The sequence below is a fragment of the Diceros bicornis genome, chromosome 14, assembly GCF_020826845.1.
Source record: "Diceros bicornis minor isolate mBicDic1 chromosome 14, mDicBic1.mat.cur, whole genome shotgun sequence".
NCBI lineage: Eukaryota > Metazoa > Chordata > Mammalia > Perissodactyla > Rhinocerotidae > Diceros > Diceros bicornis.
Genome location: NC_080753.1, coordinates 36,758,757 through 36,785,130, shown reverse-complemented (window position 1 = coordinate 36,785,130; position 26,374 = coordinate 36,758,757). Strand labels below are relative to the sequence as shown.

The 26,374-nt window shown below is 36.7% G+C and overlaps 2 pseudogenes; one reads left to right on the top strand and one right to left on the bottom strand.

The window, feature by feature from the left end:
- The first annotated feature begins 5,663 nt into the window (after positions 1-5,663).
- Positions 5,664-9,834, top strand: LOC131413316 (olfactory receptor 1361-like; annotated as a pseudogene).
- A 4,678-nt stretch (positions 9,835-14,512) lies between these two features.
- Positions 14,513-15,456, bottom strand: LOC131413469 (olfactory receptor 11A1-like; annotated as a pseudogene).
- Between the last annotated feature and the right edge of the window lie 10,918 nt (positions 15,457-26,374).

Below are 26,374 nucleotides of genomic sequence, written 5' to 3'. Positions count from 1 at the left end.
GGCTGTGTGGGGACTCTGCAATCCACATTTATGTATTGCCAACTGGTTTACTAAATTCTGCCGAAAGGAGATGATAGACAGAATTGGAAGATTTGAGGAGGGAAAAGTGATTTTTTTTTCCTGCCTGTTTCATTTCCTGTGGGGCTTTTTATCTATTTCTTGTGACTTTGAGCATTACCACAGCATTGCTTCTTTACCCTGGCAGTGACAATTCCTTCTGATAGCAGGAATTGGTTTCAGCTTGTAGTTTTTTCAACACTTGCATAACTAGCTTTGTCATATCCCTTCTCAAGGACACTAGCACAAGCTATCCTTTCCTCCATTTTCATAGATCTGGGACCCAGCTACAAAGAACCACTCTTCTAAGTTTAAGGGCACCAGCACTAGCTGAGCAATACTCCATTTTAAAAGTCTGAATTATAACTCCACAAATCCTTTCCTCTAAAATTCTAAATATCAACAATTTCAATCTCTTTTCTTTGTCCCCCAGCCCTAATGGTGGCAGCTGTTTCTGTAATCACTAACTCTGTGATAACTTAGTGTTTTATCTTTGTTTTTTCAGTTACTTAGTCAACAACCTTACATCTAGTTAAGAATTTTCTAGGTGACATCTCTATGCTCAAAAACTATATAGTCTGTCCTGTGATGGAAACTTTCCATTTCAGATGATTTTTCCTTCTTCCTGTAGAACACCTACCAATATTTCTTTAGTGCAAAGTTGTTGTAAAATTGTCTCTTTTTTAGTTTGTACAAAAATGTCTTTGTTTCTTTATTACAAGTTACTTTTGCTGGATACAGATTGGTAGTAAGCTTCATTCATCGCTTTAAATAAATTGTTCAATTGTCTTATGGAATCCATTGTTTCAAATGTGAAGTAAGCTGTCGATCTAATTGCTAGATCTTAAAAGACAATCTCTTTTTAATTCTCTGGCTATTTTTAGGATTTTCTGTTCAACTTTGGTTTTTGTCAGTTTTACTACGATATGCTTAAGTGTTGATTTCTTTTTATTTATCTAGATGATAGTTCATTGGGGGGATTGTATGGCTTTTTGGATCTGTGATTGTTCTTTTTGCATTTTTGGAAGAGTTTTCAGGCATTAACTTTACAAATATTGCTCTTTCTCTCATTATCTCTCTCATCTCCTTCTCACAATTATACATATAAAACTGTTTCCGTTTTTATACTTTTCAGCTTTAGACTGTTTATGTTTTATCGTTACAAATTCCTCAATCTTATCTTATATCCCCCTGAATTTATGAGGTATGATTTTTTGTAAGTGTGTTTCTGATAACTCCAACAGATAGTACTCAAGTAGTTCTGTCAAATATCATTAATGTTGACTTGTGTACATGTGTGCTGGTTATTTCTTTTACAAGCCAAACACTGCACTTGCAAAATTTTTTGTAGAACTAATTTGAATTACTCCAGAGAGGATTTGTATTTGTTTATGCAAAGTGTTTGGGAAGTAGTATCATGAAATCAACTCAAGTCAATCTAGGTAATAGAAATGATTTGAAGCTGTGCATCAGTCACTATGAGAATTATACTTGGAATGCAGATATTTGAGGTTTCTACACAAAGAAGTTGTAAAAATAAACCAGCTGTGCATCCACTCAGCCTTTAGCTGTCCCCTCTGAAATCAGTAAATTCTCCCCAAGAAAAAGCAGGCTCAAATATACATCTTACCTCCCTGAGCCTCCAAATTCCTCCAGACTTAGTAAGATAATTTTTCACTGCTTTTTTACTCTGGGATGCCTCAGGCAGCTGTTTTAGGTGAAAAAAGAGCTGGAAAAAAAATCAAAACCTCTAGTCGTTAAGAAGCCAAAAAGTAATAATAATAAACGAATTCCAGGTGAATTCATGACTGGATTTGATAGATTTTTTTAAACCATTAACAATAGCTAAGCAAGTGTAGCTGACCAGTTTCCATTTTATTTAATGTAATCAATAAAATGATCACATTTTTTTAAGCAAAAACTAAAAAATAAATGGGCACAAAAGTACTTCCAGTGACAATTCCTCCTGCCTCAGCACAGAGCAAGTGGGCAAAAGTACCCAGCTCCCAGTTTCTCTCTGGAAAGGGCAAGACTGCATATCTACCATCCTGACTTTTCCAACTGTTGCCTGAAGGTCAAAGTTACAATTAGCCTGCATCTGGGAGCTGATGGGGCAGGCAATTATTAATCCCCTGGGAGCCTGAATTAGCATGTAGTCGCATCCCTTGTCTTCAGGGCACTGTGGGACATGGCACATCAGATCTCATGGGGTACCCTAAGAACAGTACAGTGGTATGATAAGCAAAGGTTTCAGAAGCCCCTATAATCTTGGGCCAGGCTGATTGGTGAGATTCATCTACATGAAGCTGTAGGTGAGGAAGACAATTCCTTTACCCTCTAGGTCCTTCTGGCTGGTATAAAAATTAAATTGACATGAGACAGAATAAGAGGAGAAAATCAAACAAAGTTTAATAACATGTATACACGGGAGAAATCCAGGAAAACTGAGTAACTAGCCAGAATGGTCAAAGCCTGCCACCTTAAATACCATCTTCAGCTAAAGACAAAGATAGTGGTTTGGCACTTCAAAGGGGTGGGAGGCAATTCACATGGAAATGGAAAAGCAAATGTTTGATAGACAGAACTTTGATAAGAATGGGCTTAGCCAGGACCCCTCACTGTCTCCTGATACCCAGATTAATCCTGGGGACAGGGCTTCTATCTTAAATTCTTTGAGGCAGTTAGGGCGAAGGTCAAAGTTTCTTTCAGAGTCTCTTGTCCTTAACCAAAGAGACACATTCTGGGGTGGCCAATTCCAATCTCCCACAAAGCCAATCTGTCAAGACTGAGAGAGGTGGCTGTTTTACCTACTACACAGAAACCAACATGGAGAGTTAAGGAAAAGGAAGAAACAAGGAAATTATATTCCAAACAAAACAAATAGCAAGAGAAAAGTGACTTATTACATACAAGGGACATCTAAAAGACTAATGGGTGATTTTTCAGCATAAACCTTGTAGACCAGGAGGAAATGGGATGGTGTATTCAAAGTGCTGAAAGAAAAAACTGCCAAGCAAGAATGCTATAACCAGCAAAAATGTCTTTCAAAAATGAAGGTGAGATAAAAAATTTCTCAGACAAATAAAAGCTTAGGAAGTTTATCACAACTAGATCTGCCTTATAGGAAACGCGAAAGGAAGTTCTTCCAGTTGAAAGGATGCTAAACAGCAATACAAGAATATAAGAGAGTACAAAACTAACTAATAAAGGTAAATATATAGAAAAAACAGAATATTTAAACTATAAAACTCCTAGAAGAAAACACAGGGAAAAAGCTACTTGACACTGGCCTTGGCCATGATTTTTCAGATATGAGACCAAAAGCACAAACAACCAAAGCAAAAATCAACAAGTGGGACTACATCAAGCTAAAAAGCTTCTGCATAGCAAAAGAAACAATCAACAAAATGAAAAGACAATCTACAAAATGGGAGAAAATATTTGCAAACCATATATCCGGTAATGGATTAAAATCCAAAAGATATAAAAAAATTCATACAATTCAGTAGCAAGAAATCAAATAACCTAATTTTTAAAATGGCCAAAGGACCTGAATAGATATATTTCCAAAGAAGACATAAAAATAGCCAACAGGTACATGAAAAGATGCTTAACATCACTAATCATCAGAGAAATGCAAATCAAAGCCACAATGAGATATAACCTCACTCCTGTTAGAATGGCTATTGTTAAACAGACAAGCGATAATAAGTGTTGATGAAGATGTGGAGGAAAAGGAACCCTTGTGCACTATTGGTGGGAAAGTAAATTGGTACAGCCACTATGGAAAACAGTATGGAGGTTTCTCAAAAAATTTACAATATAACCACCATATCATCCAGAAATCTCAGTTCTAGGTTTTATCTGAACTAAATGAAATCATTATATTGAAAATATATCTGTATAAGCCTGTTCAATACAGCATTATTCACAATAGCCAAGACATGGAAACAGCCTAAGTGTTGATAGATGAATGGATAAAGAAAATGTGATATATATACACATGTTATTCAGCCATAAAAAATAATAATATTACGCCATTTGAGAAAACATGGATGAATCTGGTAGACATTATGCTACGTGAAATAAACCAGACATAGAAAGAAAAATACTTCTTCATTTCACTTTTATGTGGAATTCTAAAAAGGTTCAATACATAGAAGCAAACAGTAGAACTTTGGTTAATTAGAGTGGGGAGGTGGGGAAATGGGGAAATGCTGGTCAAAGGGTACAACGTAGTAGTAATGTAGGATAAGTCTAGAGACCTAATGTACAGCATGATGAAAACAGTTAATAATAGTGTATTGAATACTGAAAATTTGTGGAAAGAGTAAATTGCGGGTGCTCTCACCACAAAAAATAAGGTAACTAGGTGAGGAAATGGATATGTTAATTAGCTTCAGTGTAGTAATCATTTCACTATTATTTCAAATCATTGTGTTGAACACTTTAAATATATGCTTATTTTATTTTAAAAAATTTAAAATTAATAAATATTAGTATCTAAAATTATCCTCCTACGGTCTACCTAGAGTGGGCATTCATTACTTCTGTCTTCTCAACATATATGCATACTCTCACTACATTGTGATCATTCCTCAGATTTCCTAGCAGCTGGGAGCAGGCATGGGAAATCGGTTGTACCAATCAGCAATACAACACGCATGTTATCAGGCATGAATTCAGCCTTGTCTTCATGTGGCAGAGGGATATTGTCCTTCTGGGGCATCAGTGACAGATCTATAATTTAGGACCAAGAACTCTAAAAGCTGAGTAACGACAGCAGTGCTATTTTTTCCAATAAGGCCTTCTCAGTGTTCTGGGGTCTCGTGACTGATAGAATAATTCAGAGTCTGACTCTCTTTACCTCCAGCATAGTCTGAGAGCTATCAAATATGATTTGATAAGTAATTATCAGCTTAAATTAGCCAATATGGATTATTTTGTTTGAAAACTAAAAACTCACCAAGAAAATTCACAACTCTTCTCTATGACTTAATCCTCATTTAATTACCACACACACACAGTGGTTGGACCTAAAATTTTAGCAGAAATATATGGTTTATTATACTGGAGGATCTTCTTTTTCATGATAATGGCTCTATCTTATCCAAGAAACTCAATCTCTAGGGGGAAGATTTTGTTGAATCAGACTAATTGGCTTCTACGCCTCCTTTCATGAGGAATGAATGATTTGTCTTTGTCTTTTTCTTAAACACAATTAGATAAGGATATAATTCTGGGTGGTGAGGTGAACTGTCCTACAACTAAATAGCTAGCTATATCCTTTAGTTCTTTATTCTCATTATTATCACTCCTCTCCCTATCTTTGAGCCTCACATAACGGAAGGAAGCTCTTACTTCTATTTGCTCATATTGGGTGAAACATCAGTAGGTACTTGCCACATGAGTGGCCACATTCTATGCTAACATTCATCCCTAAATAAATGCTTTAGATGGCTTTTTCCCTTTCCTTCTAGACCCTAGTTGTCAGAGATAAGAATACAAAATGGTGCTTAGCTTTCAAGTTGCTAATATTAGCCACTAGATATTTCCATAAAAGCAGTTTAACATGTAAGATATTTTCTTATAGCTGGACTTATGACATGGTTTCATCAAGGTATGCCAAGGCCCTTGATTCTCTGGTCCATCCCACCTGCACACTAAGAGCATTAGATAGAATAGATATTTCTAAGGTCATCATTTAGAGGGTGGATATTAGGTAAGTGTGCAAGGGGGCATTTGATAAATGGAGTAATGAGATCAGATTTCACAGTGGACCATAGAGAGTACAGTTCTACATTTGGTGGGTTAGATATCCTTGAAAGTGTATTTCATTTGTGTATCTATTTCCAAAGTATTATGTAAATCAGTCCAGATATAGGAAAATATCTTACATGGTAAAACTGCTATTGTGGAAACATCTGGTAGGAAGTTGAATATATGAGTCTAGAGTTAATAAAGAAGAATTGAAAATATAATTTGAGGGTTATCTGTTTATAGATATATAAAGCATGGAATTGGAAAATAGACAAGAGGAGAGGCACAAAAGTGAATAATAAGAAGGAGGAAGAACCAGCCAAGGACATGAGAAGGAGGCATCAGTGAATTAACTGGAAACCCAAGAGAGTGCAGTGTGTGTCCCGGAAGCAAGACAAGGAAAGAGTTTGAAGTAAGGAAAGAAGGATAAACTGTCTCTTTTTTTTTTGAGGAAGATCAGCCCTGAGCTAACATCTGATGCCAATCCTCCTCTTTTTTTTTTTTCCTACTGAGAAAGACTGGCCCTGGGCTAACATCCGTGCCCATCTTCCTCCACTTTGCATGGGATGCTGCCCCAGCATGGCTTGACAAGTGGTGCGTTGGTGCGTGCCCAGGATCCGGGCCTGTGAACCCCGGTCCACCGAAGCAGAGGGTGCACACTTAACTGCTTGCGCCATGGGGCTGGCCCAAGGATCAACTGTCTTAAATCTTGTTGAGAGATCAAGTAACTTAAGGACTGAGAATTAAACTTGGACATTGACAAGAAAGATTTCAGTGAAATGATAAGGACAAAATCTTGATTAAAGTGTATTCAAGAGAGAATGGAAGGCAAAACAATGAGTTTGGAAAGTAACAGACAATAAGTAGTGGAGACAATTTGAATTTGAAAACTTTGTCATAAAGAGTGAAGAAGTGGGCCACTAGCTGGAGAAGGCTGTAGGGACTCTCTAGAGTATTAGGATGGTCCATCTGAGGCTGAAATTTTAAAGATGGATAGAAAGGAACTTCACAACTTATAGATGTTAAAATATCATTTAAATAACTTCAGAACTGAGCCACACCTGGCCTGAGATCTAATGTTAACTATACATTTTCCAGACGAATATACTGGAGATGGATATAACAACAGTGAGGGTATTCAATCAAAATCAAGAAGATACAACCTGGAAGAAGATTTAAAAACATGAGAGGTTTAGCCCTCCCTAAGCTGAAGGAAATATTGTTCAGAAGGGATAAAGGAGTAGGGCAAGACTTAATCTTCTATGTAAATGGGAAACTTCCAGTTTCCAATAAAAAAGATGGGTAAAATGGAAATGGAAGGAAAAGGAAAGAAAGAGTAATAGAGATAATAAAAGAGTATATTATGCTATATATTTTGAATTCTATTCAGCAAACTAGTAGCATCCACATCACCTGATGTCAGAGCATGTTAGAAATGCAAATTCTCAGGCCAGCCCCATGGCCTACTGGTTAAGTCCAGCTCCTTCTGCTTCAGCAGCTTGGGTTTGGATTCTAGGCGCAGACCTATGCCACTTGTTGGCAGCCATGCTGTGGCAGCGACCCACATACAAAATAGAGGAAGATTGGCACAGATGTAAGCTCAGGAAGAATCTGCCTCAGTGGAAAAAAAAAAATAGACAAATTCTCACATCCCACCCAGAAAGTCATAGGATTTCTGGCAGATGCTTGCAGCATGAATCATAGTAATTGGAATGGAATCAGTGAAGACAATCAAGCTGCTGATGAAATAAGCTAGGAATGAGTTGATGAAAGAAAGTGCAAAGAAAGTAATTGTGAAAACAATGAGAAAGGGATTGAAATGAGGAACTTTTTATAGGAAATAAAAGTTATAGCACTTAGTCTGGACTTGAAGGATAAAGAAAATGGATGAATCGGTATTTTCAACCCATGATGAAATATTGGTGAATATTGGTGAAATATTGAAGTAGAAGGGGACTACTTAAAGGAGCATAATATATTGCCCTCTCTTGCCTTCGGTATCCATTAACTAATTTACTAATTTAGTAACAAATACTATCTTTTGTATGCCAAGCTCTGGGGACAAAATGGAGAGGAAATAACTGACTCGATCTCTGCCATAACGTACCTTAGGGTGTTGTGAAGGAGACCAATATTAGTTAATGACTCAAATATTTACACAAAATAAACATGATTACATCTTCCATATTGCAGCTTTGATAATCTACGAAGGTGTTATGACAGCATAGAAAAGGTAGGGTTGCCTTAATCAAAGAAGCAAAGGGAGACTTTTCTAAGCCACCAATAGATCTGATATGGGAAAGATGAGCAGCAGTTGACCAAGAGTGAATAGAAGGAACATGGTGCACATGAGGGAGTGCAACACAGCCAGTGTGCTGGGGGACAAGGAATGAGTGGACTGTAGTACAAAATGAGGCTGGTGTGATACCTTGAGGTCAAAACATATTGAGCTTTGTTAGACAGTAAGGTTTTATATTTTTTATAAAAGCAATGTTTCTCCAGAGACCTACTTTTAAACAAGAAAGTGACATGATCAGATTTTCTTTTCTGAAAAGATTACTCTGGCTGTGGTGTGAATACATTGGATGGGACAGGAGTGGGCATGTTAAACTGGTTAGGAGGCTAGCAGTACTCAAGTCAATCAATGATAGCTTGAACTAGAGTAGTGACTGTGTAAATGGGTAGGAGCATTTATTGAGCTCCTACTATGTGCCAAGCACTAAGCTAAGTACGGAGATGCAGTTTTTGCCTTCAAAGACTCATGGTCTTGTGATCAAAATAGACTCACAAACAAGTAGATATACCATCCCATAATACAAAGTTCAATTAAGAGCATTCTTTCACACTTAAAGACATTCAGGATGTCTCTGTTGTTCCCTTCATTTCCTCACCTTTGGCCTCCTCACTTTGGCCATCGTTTATGAAGACAATGCTTGTTCCTCTCATTGTTATTTTAGTTTCTTTTATCCTTTCCTCACATTGATGGTATAAAAGAAACTCGTTGGCAAGAGACGGCTTCAGTTGCTATCTACTTCAGTAGCTGAGAGTCAGTGAATCCTCTTTATGCTGATTCCTTCCTTGCAGCACACCACGGCCCAGAACAAACTGCAGCAAGAACACTGACTTTGTCCTCTCAGGGCTGTCCAGTGACTCAGAGAAATGGCAGTTCCTTTTAGGTCTCTTCCTGGCCCTCTAGTTGCTGAGCCTCCTAGGGAACTTGCTAGTTCTGCTGGCTTTGGTGCTGACATCCACCTCCACACTCCCATGTACTTCTTCCTCAGCCAGCTCTCCCTGGAGGATCTCTGCTTTACTTCCACCACAGCTCCCCAAATCCTGGAGGCTTTATGGACAAGCAGCAGATCAATCTCTTTTTCTGGATGTCTGGCCCAGTCATACTTCTTTGCTGTTTTTGCTAATACAGACAATATGCTTTTGACTGCCGTGGCTATCAACCACTATGCTGCCATGGCCATCGTCTGCACTATCCACTCCTAATGACTCCTTGCAGATGTGGGCTGCTGGTTGGTGGGTCATGGAGAGTGGCCCACTCCAACTCTCTTACCCATGCCCTGTTGCTATCCTTCTATATTAATCAAGAGATTACTCACTTTTCCTGTCATCTTGGTCCACTCTTACAGCTTTCCTGCTCTAATACTCATGTAAATGAGGACCTAATGATGGTTTCAGCTGGATTAAGAATCAGCCCTTTCCTCCGTGTCATAAATTCTTATGTCCATATTTTCGAAGCTGTAGCTAAAGATCCATCAACATGGGAGCAAAAGAAAGCCCTGGCTCTTTGCAGCTCCCACCTCTCCATGGTCATCCTGTTTTATACTACAGTCTTTGCCATCTACCTGAAGCCACCATCAACTTCTTATTCCTCTGTTTACTGCTGTAGTGTAAACCCTGGTAACTCCCACTCTCAACCCTTACATTTATAGTCTCAGAAATAAGAACATGAAGAGTTCACTGAAAAAGATTCTTGGCGTTCAGGATAGGGATATCTCTGGGGATTAGTGATAATCCCCATAAACAAACACTTTGGGAAAAATCATCCCCCACTTCCCCACCACGTTACATAGTGAATCAGTACAAAGGCTGCCACAGAGGATTACATGATCTATTGAAAAGAACACTGAAACAGAAACCAGGCAAACAAGGTTCAAGGTCTCATTCTGGGTGGGAGTTTCGATTTATATTTTATACCTAAGGGTGGATTAGATTATCTGTTCTGTAAATTGACTTCTAACGCTAATATCATTGAAACTTGATCATCTATTGCCATCACTACTACCATTTTTCTCACCAGTGCCATTTCTATCAGTGGTTTAATAATGAAGATCCTCACTATCAGCTTTACTATAATTGATATCATCATTATTGTCATCAGAGTGGCCATACAAATTATCATCTTTAATACTATTCCCATCAATACTGCCAGCACCATCACCATTAGTAAGAGTGGCAACTTATTTGCTATTTTTCCCCTTTTAATGACTCATTCTTCAGAATATTTTATATATTTTTGTGTTTGTGCTATATTTGAGAATGCCTGTGGAGATTCTACAACTCATGGCTGAGAATTGGAAGATAGGCAAGAGTAGGGTGATTTTTTTAGAAGTATTATTTTGTTCTAATAAAATAAAAGAATATTTCCTACATGTTTTATTTGTGACTTTTGTTCTGCAAAAATAAAGTGATCTATATATCACTCAATGAATGGATTCTTCTTTCAATATAGACTGTTAAAGAGTGATACAGAGAAAGGATTTATTGCATTACATTATAAAAACACTCTAGTTCAGTCACTATATGTCAAGCTTGTCTCTCTATATATCCATGCACTGCGTCAAAGCAGAGAATATGCTTTATGTTTCTTTGTACCACCCCCTATAGTTCATATTATTGTACATTGTGTATTATAGAGTCATATTAAACATCTGGTGATTAATTCTATTCAGAAGAAGTCTAGGTAAATGGATTAGATAGAGCTCTAATTTAGGAAGAGTACCCTGAGGTTTTCAGACTATAATCTCTGTTCAGAATCTGCATCTGACCTATTCTTAGCATGGACTTTCATTCTAGATCATCTAGAAGTTAATACCTTCTTTCCAAATATAACCTAATGACTTATCACAGCATGTGTCCAGAAATTATTTTGAAATGAATGATTATTTAGTAGATAATCAAAGTTGATATCTTCTTTGACTCTGCAAGTAATCCCACCTGTTCCCCAGAATCTGATGAATACAAACATTTTTCTCTTTCTCTGAATGTCCATCCTTCAGGTGGACAGTGGATGCCACTGAACAACAATATACTAAGGGGGATTCCACTATTGGATGTTGTGAAGGTGAGCAACAGAGGACAGAAATTCAATAAGAGTTCAGGAACTCAGTGAGGGTAACAATAAGCCAGGGCATCAGTAACAGGTTAAGATATATGCCAAGTTCATTCTGTGCTTCATTGCAAGATATATTTTAGAATTCCTGAGGACAAGAATCAAAGCCCAAATTTGACTAGCTTGAGAATAACAAGTGAAGATAAGGGAAAACATATGGATATAGAGAAAAATTTTCCCCATAAGAATGGGTTTCTCAGAAGAACTACAAGAACCGTCTTTCTGAAGTGTCTTTAGCCTTAGAATTTTTATAAATACAGATTTTTAACTCATATTAACAGCTTATAATACCTCTGACCCAAGATGGTAAGATGGTAAAGACAGAATTATGTCTTATGAATTAAAAAACTAAAATGTATCTTGTTATTTTGAGTTGTTCATTTATACAGATCTATAATTGTGACCTGGGATTTTGGAACCAGGACTTGACAATAACTATCACTAGTCATTTCTCATGCCTGTCCACCATCACCACAACCACATTTCTCCCCACAATCATCATTTGCCTCATCATCATTCAATACAATTTAAACCAATTATCCAAATATATTAGAAACCTACTATGAGGAAGACATTGTAGAAACACTAAAAAGGGTGATCAGCCTTCACCATTGAAGATCTTAAATTCAGGTGCACAATTTATTATAATAACATTTTCCATAAGAAAATTATTTTTAAAAATATTATCAGAACAATTCTATTTTAGACCATGATAGAGTAACTGGTGCTGGCCTATTCCTTCCCAGCATAAGTAACTATAAAACAGAACAAAACCTATGAAGAAATTATTTTCAAGTAGTTGACAGTAGGTAATATAAGATTGCTTTCCTTAAAAGAAAGGAAGCTCCCAAGATGAGCCACACAATCACCTAGCTCTCTACCTGGGCACAATTTTCTGACTATGAGCTAAAGAAATGAAGTGCAAGCAGAGAATTATAGGCAGTTCTACTGATATGAGAAAGCAGAAATCTGAGCTAATTGTGGGCAGCTGAAGCAGCTGCAAGTTGTATGGGAAATTAGAGAGGAGAGATCTGTGCAAAGGGGACCCAAAGGTACATTTGATGGGGGGAGGAGAGTCTCTGAGCTGTGACTAACAGACAGCCTCTACATATAAGAGAAAAATCATTTGAGACTTACCAAGGACAAGCTGCTATAGGACTGAAATGAAACAGACAATGGTGGTGAATCAGGGTTTGAGGTCAAGCAGTACCAGGAGAGTGTGCTTTTCTGGCCCTGCTGAATTGGGGAAATTTCATTAACACCTTATTACTATCACTGCCATCCAACTGAGGCACCTAATGGACAAGTTTTAAGAGTAAAGACCACATTGTTAAGTAAGTTCTGCTCTAGGCCTGGCCTAACAAAGCCTAAAGCCCTGACAATCACCACAAGAAAGAGAAATTGGAGGTTGAGTCATGCCAAGTTAGAGACGCTTGCCAAACACTTCGGGCTTTTCATAGATCCATACTAACAAAGCATAAAATGAAGCCTACACAAGTTCAAGATGATTCTTCTGGAATTGAAACACATCCTGGAGCTAAAACTAATGTTTCTCAGAATAAGATAACTGAATTGAGAGTTTCTACAATGTTATACATTCCCTCAAAAAATTACTAGCCATACAAAGACATGGGAAAGTCTGATGAATATTCAAGAAAAAAAGAATTCAATGAAAACTGAAGCCGATATGGCCTGAATGTGGAAATCTGCAAAGATTTTACAACTATTTAAAATATATACTCAACACATTAAAGGAAAATACATTCAAAGAAAAGATTATTCTAGGCATTAATTATGATCTTTCATCAATGGATGGTAAAAATATTAGATGAAAAGTTAATTGAGAACTGAGAAATAGATGGATCAGACCAATGTCGCCTGAACCCACTGATCAACAGTAAGAACAGCATCACTAAAAGTGAAAAAAATAAACATTGTGTGCCTCATGATGTGATGCAATAGCAACAACATAGCAACTTTGGAATAGTCTGCCAAAAAAAGCTAACTAAGATCCAATCAAACTTCTAAATTTCAATTTATATAAAATACAAGATATAAGGATAGAAGTTAAAACCACAAGTAAACAATAAGCCTATTTAGAATATGAAACATTCTACACAACAGATAATCCAATTTCTCCAATAAATCAATGGTATGAAAAAAAAGTGGTGGAGAGAGATGCTATGAAATAAAGGGACTAAGAAACAAAACAACAAAAAGCATATGTAAATCTTTTTATGATCCTAATTTTAAGAAATTACTTAAAGATAATTGGAGAAATTTAAATATGGCTTGTGTATTTGATGTTATGAAGGGAATATTGATAATTGTGTAAAGTATCATAATGGCAGGGTTGCCATGTCTTTTTAAAAATGTCTTTATCAGTCAGAGAGCATACCAAATACTTACATATGGAATATGTACTTACAAACACAACATCTACACAACATCTGGGATTTGTTCTAAAATTTTCCAGCAAAATAAAAAGGAACTGTAGGTTGAAACAAGATTGGCAAATGTTGATGTTGAAAATGGATAACAGCTACATGAGAGTTCATTCTGCTACTCTACTTTTGCATATGTTTGAATTTTTCTACAGTAAAAAGTTAAAATGAATAAGTAAAATGCATTCAGCTTTAAATTTTTATAAATATGTGTATCATTAGACCTGGCAATTCAACTACTAAGAATTTATTGTAGGAAAATCTGGATGTAAATGAGATTTGTATAGCAAAAGAATCAAATACAACTAAAAATTCCCAAAAACAGATTATTTGAATACATGATATTTAGCCATACTGTGAATCCAAGAAGAATAAATACGTACATACTTGTTGCTTTAGGATGAAGCTCATGACTTAGTGTTCTGTGGAAAACCATATTACAAACTCCATGATATACCTTGTTATGTATATATACATATATATTATAGATATTATACACAATGAAATTCTGAAATATATAATGAAATATATATATATATATATAATGAAATGTCCCATTCAACAATAGTATAGTCAATATTTCTACGTTCATTTTGGTGTTGCTGTTTTTATCTATTATTCTATACTAAATATTCACGGTCTATTGAATAAAGAAATAACAGAAGCTTAAAATAAATTGCTCAAATCTAGAATTTGAAAATTGTTGCCATTACCATCTTCACTTTTAGAGAAACTATAGAAAGGTTAGAGGGGAATGTTGGAATAGGACAAGATTGTTCCTCTCCAACCAATTTTGGAAGACTTCCCAATGGAGACAATTGCAAAATAAAATTTTTAACATCCTTCATCTTCAATCAAGTGTTTCAGTTTACTTATTGTAGAGAAGCCTCCTCAGTGCCTGATGAACTTCCTTGATCCGAAGGGTGTAGATAACAGGATTGAAGATGGGGCTTACCACAACGTAGAGCAGAATAAATACTTAGAGAGGAGGTGGGAGTGAACAGCACAGGGTACAATGTACAAGACCATGAGATTTACACAGAATGTGGACATTACAGCTAGGTGGGAGGAGCATGTGGAGAGAACATTTCTGCTGCTGACCCAGCAAGAACTCTCAGCACAACCACTATAATCCAAGCATAAGATATCAAAATCAGTCCAAAGGGAACAGTGAGGCCAACCACAGAGAGAATAAATATTATCACTTGGACCACTCTGGGATCTGAACAGGCCTGGCTCATCAAAGGCGTGAAGCCACAGTAAAATTAGTTGATGTGGTTCGGGCCACAGAACTTCATCTGGGCCATCAGGGCCACAACCAATCCATCTACCATGAAGCCAGAGAGCCAGGCTATGACCACCAGCCGCAAGCACCATCTGGGCCCTACCAGGAGTTAGTAGCAGAGTGGGTAGCAATCACCTGGTAGTGATTATATCCCTTGATAGCTAGCAGGAAGCATTCAGCTGTGCCTAGAGAATCAAAGATAAAGAAATGGGGCAAGCAACCAGCCACAGAAATGGCTACCTCCTACAGGAAGTCCTCCAGCATTTTCGGCGTTACTTTATAAGTGTAGAGATTCTCAAGGAAAGACAGATTAGTCAGGAAGAAATATATGGATGTGTGGAACCTCTGACAGCTAACCATGGCCACAATGATTAGCATATTCTCTATGATGATGGAGGCATAGACACCAGTGACAACAATAAAGAAGGGAGACGCAGCTCAAGTATGTCATAGAAACCAAGGAAGACGAATTCAGCAATAGTTTAGTTTCCTAGGGAGACAGTTTCCATGTGGACCTTGATGGAAACTTGGATGTTTCTGCTTGGCAGTGTTTAGGGGAGAAATTTTAGTGTGTCATGATATCTCCTACACCGAGCCTAAGATTAGTAGAGCTAAAACAAAAAGGATAAAAGTGAGTCTCCAACACAAGAATCACTTACATAAGTCCTCATCTGTCTCCCTTTTCAATTGCTTACTCCTTCCCCAACTCCTAGTCTTACTGCATTCCTTAATTGTGCATATTCTTCAAGGCTCAAGAGAGTTTATCTGAACTCACAATTTCAGTCTTTCAAAGCCCTGTGCCCTATTAACTCAATCTAAAGATCTTTATCCTATGAATTCCACTATCCTAATCTGTATAACCAGTCACAGCCTCCCTCATGAGCACCAGTGTAATATTCTCCAAATGCCTGTTGGACATGTTTCATCATCAGCTCAAAATCAGCATGTTTGACAACAAACTCTTTTATCTTCCCCAAGCACAATCAACTCTGCTATGAGTGGTTTTAAAATTATGCGTGATACCCAAGCTTAATATGTCAAAGCCATCTTTATTTTAACACTCTCTTTCATTCCCCATCCTCCAATCAATGAAATTTCATCAACTGTGTTCTGGACAATTCTTATATATTCATAGAATCCGATAAGGGGTTAGTATCCAAAATATACAAAGAATGTATACAATTCAATAGCAAAAAAAACACATTAAAAAATGAGCAGAAGAACTGAATAGACATTTTTTTTTTCAAAGAAGACATACAAATGGCCAACATGTACATGAAAGGGTCCTTGACATCAGAGGAGTGCTATTCACCATAGAAATGAAAATCAAAACCACAGTGAGATATGACATCACACCTGCTAAAATGGCTATCATCAAATAAACAACAAATAAGACGTGTTGGCCAGGATGTAGTGAAAAGGAAACCCTTGTGTGCTGTTGGCAGGAATGTAAATTGGTATAGCCACTACAGAAAACAATATAGACGTTCCTCAAAAAATTAAAAATAGAACTATCACATGATCAGGCAATCTCATTTCTGGGTGTACATCCAAAGGAAATGAAAACAGGATATAGAAGAGATATCTGCACTGCCATGTATATTGCAGCATTATTCACAATAGCCAAGATATGAAAACAACGTGTCCATCAACAGATAAACGGATTAAGAAGATGTAGTATATACATATGTAGAGAAAATATTTGCATACCATATATCTGATATGGACTAATATTGAAAATATATAAGGAAATCATACAAATCAATAGCAAAGAAACAAATAACTTGATTTAAAAATGGGCTAACAACCCTAACAGATACGTCACAAAGGAAAATATACAGATTCAAGTAAGCATATGAAAAGACGCTCCACATCATATGTCATCAGGGAAATGCAGATTAAAACAACAATGAGATACCACCATACATCTATTAAAATGGCCAAAATTCAGAACACTGACACCACCAAATGCTGACAGGAATGTGGAGCAACAGGAACTCTCAATCATTGTTGGTGGGAATACAAAACGGTACAACCACTTTGGAAGACAGTTTGGTGGTTTCTTACAAAACTAAACATGCTCTTACAATATGATCCAGCAATCATGTTCTTGGTATTCACCCAAAGGAGTCGAAAACTTATGGCCACAAAAAAGCCCTGTACACAATTATTTATAGCATTTTTATTCGTAAATGCTAGAACTTGGAAGCAATCAAAATGTCCTTAAGTAGGTGAATGGATAAATAAACTATGGTACATCCAGGCAATGGAATATTATTAAGCACTAAAAGGAAATGAGTTTTCAACTGATGAAAAGACCTGGAAGAACTTTAAATGCGTATTACTAAGTAAAAGAAGTCAATCTGAAAAAGCTACAACCTGTGTGACACATGGTTGCCAGGGATTGGGGGGGGGAGCGGTGAATAGGTGGAGCACAGAGGATTTTTAGAGCAGTGAAATTACTGTTTATGATACTATAATGATAAATACATGTCATTATACATTTGTCCAACCCATAGAATGTACGACTCCAGAAGTGAACCCTAAATTATGGACTTTGGGTCATTATGATATATATATCAATGTAGGTTTATCAATTATAACAAATGTACTTTTTGGTGAGGGATGTTGATAATGGAGGAAGCTATGCATGTGTGAGAGCAAGGGATGTACGGGCATACTGGGCACTTTCCTCTCAATTTTGCTGTGAACCTAAAACTGCTCTAAAAAAATCTTTTTAAAAAAATAGGCAAAGGACTGAATAGACATTTCTCAAAATAAGATATATTTATGGCCAACGGGTATATGATAATATGCTCTACTTCATTAATTATCAGAGAAATGCTAATGAAAATCACAATGATATATCACATTACACCCGCTAAAATAGCTAAAAAGACAAAAGACAACAAATATTGATAATGATGTAGCGAAAAGGGAACCCCTGTACACTGTTGGTGGAAATATAAGTGGTACAGCCATTATGGAAAACAGTATGGAGGTTCCTCAAAAAACTAAAAATAGAACAGCTATATGATCCAGGAATCCTGCTTCTGGGTATATATTCAAAGTAAGTAAAAACAGGATATTGAAGATATATCTGAAGTGCCATGTGCTATGAATGGATTGAAAAAGTGTAGTCTATAGTCGTGCTTTGCGTAAAGCCATTTTGGTCATGACAGACCACATATGTGAGGATTGTCCCATAAGATTAGTACTACAGATCCTAGGTATGTAGTAGGCTATACCATCTAGGCTTGTGTAAGTACATTCAATGATATTTGCACAACAATGAAATCACCTAACGACTTCCCCGTATCCCTGTTAGGTGACTGTATGTATACAATGAGATATTATTCAACCTTAAAAAAAAAGAAAACCCTGCCATTTGAGACAACAGGGATGAACCTAGAGGACATTATGCTAAGTAAAGTAAGCCAGGCACAAAAAGACAAATTCCTCATGATTTTGCTTATATGTAGATTCTAAAATAGTCAAACTCAAAATTAGAGAGTAGAATGGTGGTTGCCAGGGGCTAGGAGGGGGTGGAAATGAGGAGATGTTGGTCAAGGGGTGCAAAGTTTCAGTTATGCAAGATAAATAAGTTCTGAAGATCTACTGTACACCAACGTGATTATGGTTAACAACACTGCATTGAATACTTGAAATTTACTAAGAGGGTAGATCATAACTGTCCTCACTTCCAAAAAGAAAAAGAACAGAAGGACAGTGGTAAATATGTGAGGTGATGGATATGTTAATTAACTTGATTGTAGTGATTATTTCACAATGTATACATACATCAAAACATCACATTGCACACTTTAAATATGTATAAATTTTACTTGTCAATTATACTGCACTACACCTGGAAAAAAAGAGACATATCAACCAATCACAATGCATGAACTCATTTGTATCTTAATTCAAACAGATTATTGAAAATTTTTCATAAGAACTGGAGAAATATGAAAAGTGATTAAATATATTTATGATATGAATTATTGTTGAATTTTAGGTGGAATAGTGATAATGATGTTTCTTTCTTTAAATTGCCCTTATCTTTTTATATATACATAGCAAAAAATTTACCAGTGAAATGGTAAATCTCCCCATTTCCACCTCCTCCTAGGCCCTGGCAACGACCACTCTACTCTCTAATTTTGAGGTTGACTATTTTAGAATCTACATATAAACAAAATCATGCAGAATTTGTCTTTTTGTGGCTTAGCATAATGACCTCCAGGTTCATCCTTGTTGTCTCAAATGGCAGGGTTTTCTTTTTTTTCAAGGTTGAAAAGGGTTGAATAAAGATGATGCCTCAGATATGCTTCAAAATAATTAAAGTTGGGGAGGTAGTAGTTGAGTGAAATACCAATGAAACAAGATTTTTGTCTCTGTTTGTAATTTTCTATAATAAGAAGTAAAAAGAAATAAAATTAGTATCCAACATTACCCTTCCACAATATGCCTAAAGTGGACATTCATTATTTGTGTCCTAACATCTGTGAACATCCTCACTACTATGTGATCATTTCCCGGGTTCCCCCGTAGCTGAGAGGAAAAATGGGAATAAGGTTCTACCAATCAGAAATAGCATGCATACAGAAGTCAGACTTCTCTGCATAAGACAGAGGAATCTGGTTCTTCTGGGCATCAGCGACAGATCTAGAATTTAGTCTCAAGTGTTCTAAAAGCTGAATAATTACGGCAGTGATATTTTCTCCAGTGTGGCCTTCTCAGTGTTCCTGAGTCTCATTCTTGGCAGGATAACTCAGAGTCTGACTCTCTTTACTTCCGGGCTACCTGTGAGCAACCAAGTATGATTTAATAAATAATTATCAGCTTAAATTAGCCAAGATGGATTATGTCGTTCACAACTAAGAACACACCAAGAAAATTCACTCTCCTTTTCAATGAGTTACTCCTTGTTTTAGTTACACATAGTTACATATACAAACACACACACACTGGATGTGTGGAACCTACATGATTTTTAGCATAAACATCTGGTTTATAAAACCTAGAGGATTCTCTTTATCATTACAATGGCTCTATCTTACCCAAGAGACTCAACCTCCAGGGATCAGTTTTGTTGAATAAAAACAATTGGCTTCTAGGCCTTCTCACAAGGAGTGAAAAATTGTCTTAAAAGCAGTTGGATAAGGATATAATTCTGGCTGGTAAACTAGACTGATCCTACAACTGAAATCTCTAGTTATATCTTTTTAGTCTTTTATTTTCACCATTATCACTCTTTTTCTTATCTTTTAGCCTCATATAATGGAAGGAAGCCCTTGCTTGTATTTGCTCATGTTAGGTGAAATATCAGCAGGTACCTGTCATATTTTCCCGTAACATTCTTCATGAAGTAATTGCTTTGAATGGATTTTTCCTCTCTTTCTGGATCCTAAGCGTCAAGAATAGAAGAAAAACAGTTGTTGACCCAGCTTAGCGTTTTATGAGCCAGAATAATTGCTATCTGAACTTTCTTGGGTTTTTGACAACATCCTAACATTCATATCATCTCTCCTTCACCTCTGTAAGCACAGTATATGTGGAGATAGTTTAGAATAGTTCTCTCCACCTTCAATCCACCATCTTTCCACTTAAAGAGATTGGAATGCTAAAATTCCCCTGACGGAAGGGTTCTGATTGAAAATTAGGTTCCACCAATTAGATACACTTGCATAATATTTGTAAGGTAGAAGTAAGATTGGCACCATTTTTCCTCGGCTCTTGGTTATTGCTGCTAATGAAAAAGTATAGATTACATCTTACTTCCCCACTTCAGTAATCCAGACCCATTCTCCTGATTTCTGAATGTGAGAAGCCCCTGCAGCGTCCATGGCAACAGCAGTATCAGCAGCATGTTTTTGATTCCAGCATGGTGCCAATAATAGCTCCAACATAGTGTTCCCCCTTATGTATCTGGAATACTCTGGAGTCATGTCAAGGGACCAGTCTAGAATCTACTTATTCAGCTCCTCCAACAATTTTTCAAGCACTTAATTCCCTACATTAAATCTCTTCTTTTCTTTATTCTTTCACTGAGACTCAACTCATATGCCTTAACTTTTACATGACTAGTTGATGGGCGGGGGCCGGGAGGTGATATATGCATCCTATCATAAAATGTCTACATTTTCCAAGAATCAGGCAAAAAGAAGTTTACTTATGCTCCTGAAATTCTAAGTGACAGCTCCAGAAACAATCTCTCTAAGAAACTAGACAGAGGTCTCTAGCCACTTTAAGAGATAGCATTTCCTCATCCCAGTCAGTTTTTCTATCTCTGCCTCAGGCTACCTTATAGACAGCAAGTTAAGGAGCACAACTATCAGGTGTATTTCTTTGGTCACCATTTCCTTAACCATGGTCCCTGGTCTCCTGAACAGCCTGCCATATGTCTGTTCAAAAACTAGTAAAGTGGAACAGTAAAATACAACAGTTTTAACTGTTCCAACTGGCAGGGCCTGAATCACTCATATACAATCAACTGATATGGCCTTGGCTCATCTCTCTCACAAAGGTGAGTCTTTGTTTTTTACAAACTCTAGAGAAGAAAAGTTTGAAAGGTTTGTGTTCAATCAAGCTGAGCCTGGGGAAGTGTTTCTCTTAATCTACATATGACCATTTCTTTTTTTAATTTTTGTCAAAGTAAAGTAGGTATGTTTTTTTTAAAAGCTGTGAAATACTCATGGCAGAAACTACTAGTATCCACCAGGTATTTATCATCTCCTCTTTTTTTAGTTATAATTTTATTTGAGGAGTCAAAGTGACCAGCTAAAGGATTACATTTCTCGTCCTCCCTCTCAATTGGTTAGAGTCATGAAATTAAGACCCGGACAATTAGATGTGGAAAATTTTTTGCCTGGAAAACAGCATGATTACCAAAACTAATGTAGCTACAGCAGTTGACCTTGAGGATAAAAGCCATACACTCAGGACAAAAGGAGCTTTAACTATTATGATCCACCACATCTTCACCAGACTACCTCTGGATTTCACTTGCATGAGAAAAACATAAACTTCTACTTGTTTAAAACTCTGTATTGGCAGTTTCTAATAGCTAAATGTGATTTCTATTTGAATTCAGCAAATGATATACCACACAGCAATTTATTAAAATGGTGAATATTGGATGAGAAACAAGGAGGAGGAAAGAGGTTGGAACAAAATCTCTCATTTGGATAGAATTAAATTTGAGATGCCTGTCAGATATCTAAGGGTAGATGACATACAGGCAGTCTGAATATCTCTATCTATATTTATTTTAAAAGGGCTACTCAAAATGTATATATCTGAATTGGAGTAGTTTCTATTAAGGGTCATGAAATGTCATGGCCATATGTCCACCTCTTCAAGTCATTCTGACTTAAAGACAAAGAGCAGTAACTAGAGACAAGTTGTGAGTTTTAAGTAATATTTCGGATCTTACTTCTAAGTCATTGTTAATATTAGACTTCTGCTTAATTATTGATTTTATTCCTCAACACCATTTACAGGCAATTTTCTCAATGGAAAATTCCTCCAGATTTGTGAGTTACACTATCTGTGAGGTACAGATAATGAGTAACTCTGGGAACTGGGTTGCCAAGGCCAGCAAAGTTTCCTAATGCAAGCAAACCCCTTCTAGTCCCAAGAGAGATGAAGATTAATAATGCTCAGCTCCCAAGCTACATCTTCTCTACCTTCAGACGTGGTCTCAGCAATGTAGGCAAAGGGTCTGTATTCTCTGGACTGTTCCACCTGCTCAATAAGAGCATTGGATAGAGTACATATTTCTATGATCATCACTTTGCTGGAGATTAGGGAAGCCAGTAGGTACGTGTGGAAGGTAGCATTTGACAAATAGAGGAGTGGGCTCAGATTTCAAAGTGGAACATAGTGAATGGAAGTTCTGCACTTAGGGAGCTAGATCTGTATCTGTTTCCAAAGCAGTATGTAAGTCAGTCTAACTGTAAGAAATATCTTACACAGTAAAATTTCTAACAGATATTCATGAGGACGTATCTAGCAGAAGGTTAAATATATGAGTCTAGGGTTTAGTAAAGAGGATGGAATTGGAATTGAAGACATAATTTAAGAATTATCTGTTTATAGATATTTAAAGCCTGGGATTGAAAAATACAAAAGAGAAGAGGTTCAAAAGTAAATAATAGGAATGAGAAGGAACCTGTCAAGGAGACTAAGAAGGAGTCATCAGTGAGATCACTGGAAGCCCAGGAGAGTGTAAAGGGTATCCTGTTAGCAAGGAAAAGAAAGTGTTTGAAATAAGAATAGAGGAATCAACTGTGTTAAGTCATGTTGAGAGATCAAGTAACTTAAGGACTGAAAATTGAACTTTGACATTGACAAGAATGATTTCAGTGGAATGATAAGGGCAAAAACTTGATTGAAGGGGGTTTAAAGGATCCTGGAAGGTAAAACAATGAATTTGGAAAGTAATCGACAATGAATGATGGAAACAATTAACTTTTTGAAGGATTTGTCATAAAGAGCAGAAAGTGGAGGAGTAGCTGGAGAAGGCTGTGGGAACACATTAGGATATTAGGATATTGCTCATCTGAGGCTAAAATTTTAGATATTTAGGACCTCACAATTTTAGATAGTTAAGACCTTTTATATTTTAGATACTGAAATATTATTCAGAAAAACTTAGTTCTTAGCCACTCCTGATCTGAGATCCAACATGAACTATATATTTTCCAGATGAGTTACCTGGAGGTCAATATAATAGTAGTGAGATTACTCAAGCAAAATCATCAAGAAGATCCAACCTGGGAGAAGATATACAAATGTGAGAGGTATGTCCATGTCTGAGCTGAAGAAAGTACTCTTCTTAAGAGTTAAGGGAGTAAAGGAAGCCTTAATCTTGTAGAAGGGGAATCCTCCAGTTTCCAATTTTAAAAAACCTACTAAAACAGAATCTCTTGAGTAAATCCCAGAAATCTGTGACTTAACTAGCTCTCCAGGTGAAAGTTTGAGAAGCTCTTTTCTCAGGTAATAAAATACGCTCTGCATAAAGAGGGAAAAGATTACATCTTTTTATCCTAAATAAACTATCCATTGGAACATTTAAAGATTACTAACAACTAGGAGGTAATGAGTGTATAAATGGAAAAGAAAAGGAAACTGTGCCACATAATCAGAAAGCAATCATTGAACAATAATCCTTGGGACAGACCATGTGCTCAACTTTTTGGCTGGTGCTATAAAGAGCTTAAAAAACAAACAAACAAACAAAAAACGTGATTTGTATTCTCAAGGTATTTATAATATAATTAATAACAGAAAATTTATATGTCATAAAAATTAAAAAAACTCCTCCAGGCAATATTCAATTAAGGGCTAGACCATCCTATCTATATATTCCAGAAGATATAAAATAATGACAGATAGAATAGTCTAGAAAAATGGTGGTGAAGAGGGTAAAAAAATTTTTTTTGATGAGGAATATTATCCCTGAGCTAACATCTGTGCCAATCTTCCTCTTTTTTTATGTGGGACACCTCTACAGCATGGCTTGATGAGTGGTGCATAGGTCCATGCCCAGGATCTGAACTGCAAACCCTGGGCCACCGAAGCAGAGTGCACAAACTTAATCACTACACCCCAGGCCAGCCCCAAAGAGGGTAAAATTTTAACTGAGCCTTGAAGTTTTGGTAATATTTGGGTGAGGAGGAAAGACATCAGGAGAGAAGAGGAGCAGGGGTTAAATTCAAGGACAGTAAGTGTGTGAAGGCAGAAATGAGCACATTCTGGGAGCTATGAGGTGATCAACCAAAAGAAAAAGGAAACTGAATGCTGATGAGCAGTGGGAAATCATATTTTATAGGTGGCTGGGTCCAGAGGTAGAAGCTCTTGATAACCAGGCACAGATGGGCATAGGTGACGCAATAGGAAATAAGATATTAAAGGTATTTGAGCAAGGGAGAATCAGGCCAAAAGCAGAAAGTTGTACAATTTCTGGAAAATGATTTCAGCACAAATCAAAATAATTAGAACGGAATCAATGAAGCCAGTTAAACTGCTGATGAAATAAGCTGGGAGCGAGTTGATGATAGAAAGTCCAAAGAAGGTGACTGTGAAAATAGTGAGCAAGAGACTGAAATGAGGAACATTTTATAGGAAAAAAAAAGTGTTATAGCACTACTCTGGATTTTAGGGATGAAAGAAACAGATGACTCAGTTTCCAACCCGTATGACTAGAAGAATATTTGGAGGAAAAAATTTTGTTCATAAAATGTTGAAATGGAAGGAGACTACCTGGCGGGGGGTGGGGGGACAACATATTGCTCTCTCCTGTCTTTGGTCTCCATTAATTAATTAATTCACTTATTTTGTGACAAATACTGACTTTTTTATGCCAAACACTGAGGATACAATGGAGAAGAAAACCAGATGCAGTCTCTACCACAATGCACCTGATGGCCTTGTAAGGGAGTCCAACATTAACTAAATATCTTAAATAATATTTAAACAAAATAAATATAAATTACATCATCCATATTATGACTGTAGTAAATTCTATGAAGGTGCTATGATAGCATATAAAAAGTAGGCTTGACTTAATCAAAGAAGCAAGGAAATATTTCCCTAAGAAAGTCACCAATTTATCTGAGATTGGAAGGATGAGCAGGAGTTGGCTCAGAATGAAAAGAAGGAATATGGTGCATGTGAGGCAATACAATGCAGCTGGAGTGACTGGTGAGCAGAGAATGAGTGGACTGTGGTTCAAGATGAGGCTGGTGAAATAGGTCAAAACACATTGAGCTTTGTTAGACATTGTGTGGATTTTTGTATTTTCATAAGACTAATGGTTCTCCAGACACCTATTTTTAAACAAATAAGAGACGTGATCAGATTTTCTTTTTTTGAAAAGATCACTCTGGCTACAATGTGGAGAATATATTGGATGACGCAAGAATGGGCACATTAAACCAGCTAGGAGGCTAGCAGTGTTCCAGTCATCAACAACAGCTTGAACTAGAGTAATGACCATGTATATGGATAGAAGCATTTACTGAGCTTCTACTATGTACCAAGAAGTAAGCTAAATACTGAGCTGCAGTTTCTGTCTTCAAAGACTCATGGTCTTGTGATGAAAACAGATTCATAAACAAGTAATTATATTATCCCATGACACAAATTTTAAGAGAAACTATACACTTAAAGAACTCCAGGAAGCCTCTGTTGTTTCATTCATTCCCTCATCTTTGTGCCTCTTCACTTAGACTATTGTTTATAAAGTCCAAATCTTGTCCCTTCCACTGCTATTTTAGTTTCTTTTCTCCATTCTTCACATTGGTGGTATAATGAAAACATATTGCCAAGAGACAGGCTCCAGTTACTATCCACTCAGTCCCTGACGGTGAGTTAATCCTCTTCATGCTGATTTCTCTCTTGTAGCACACCTAGTCCCAA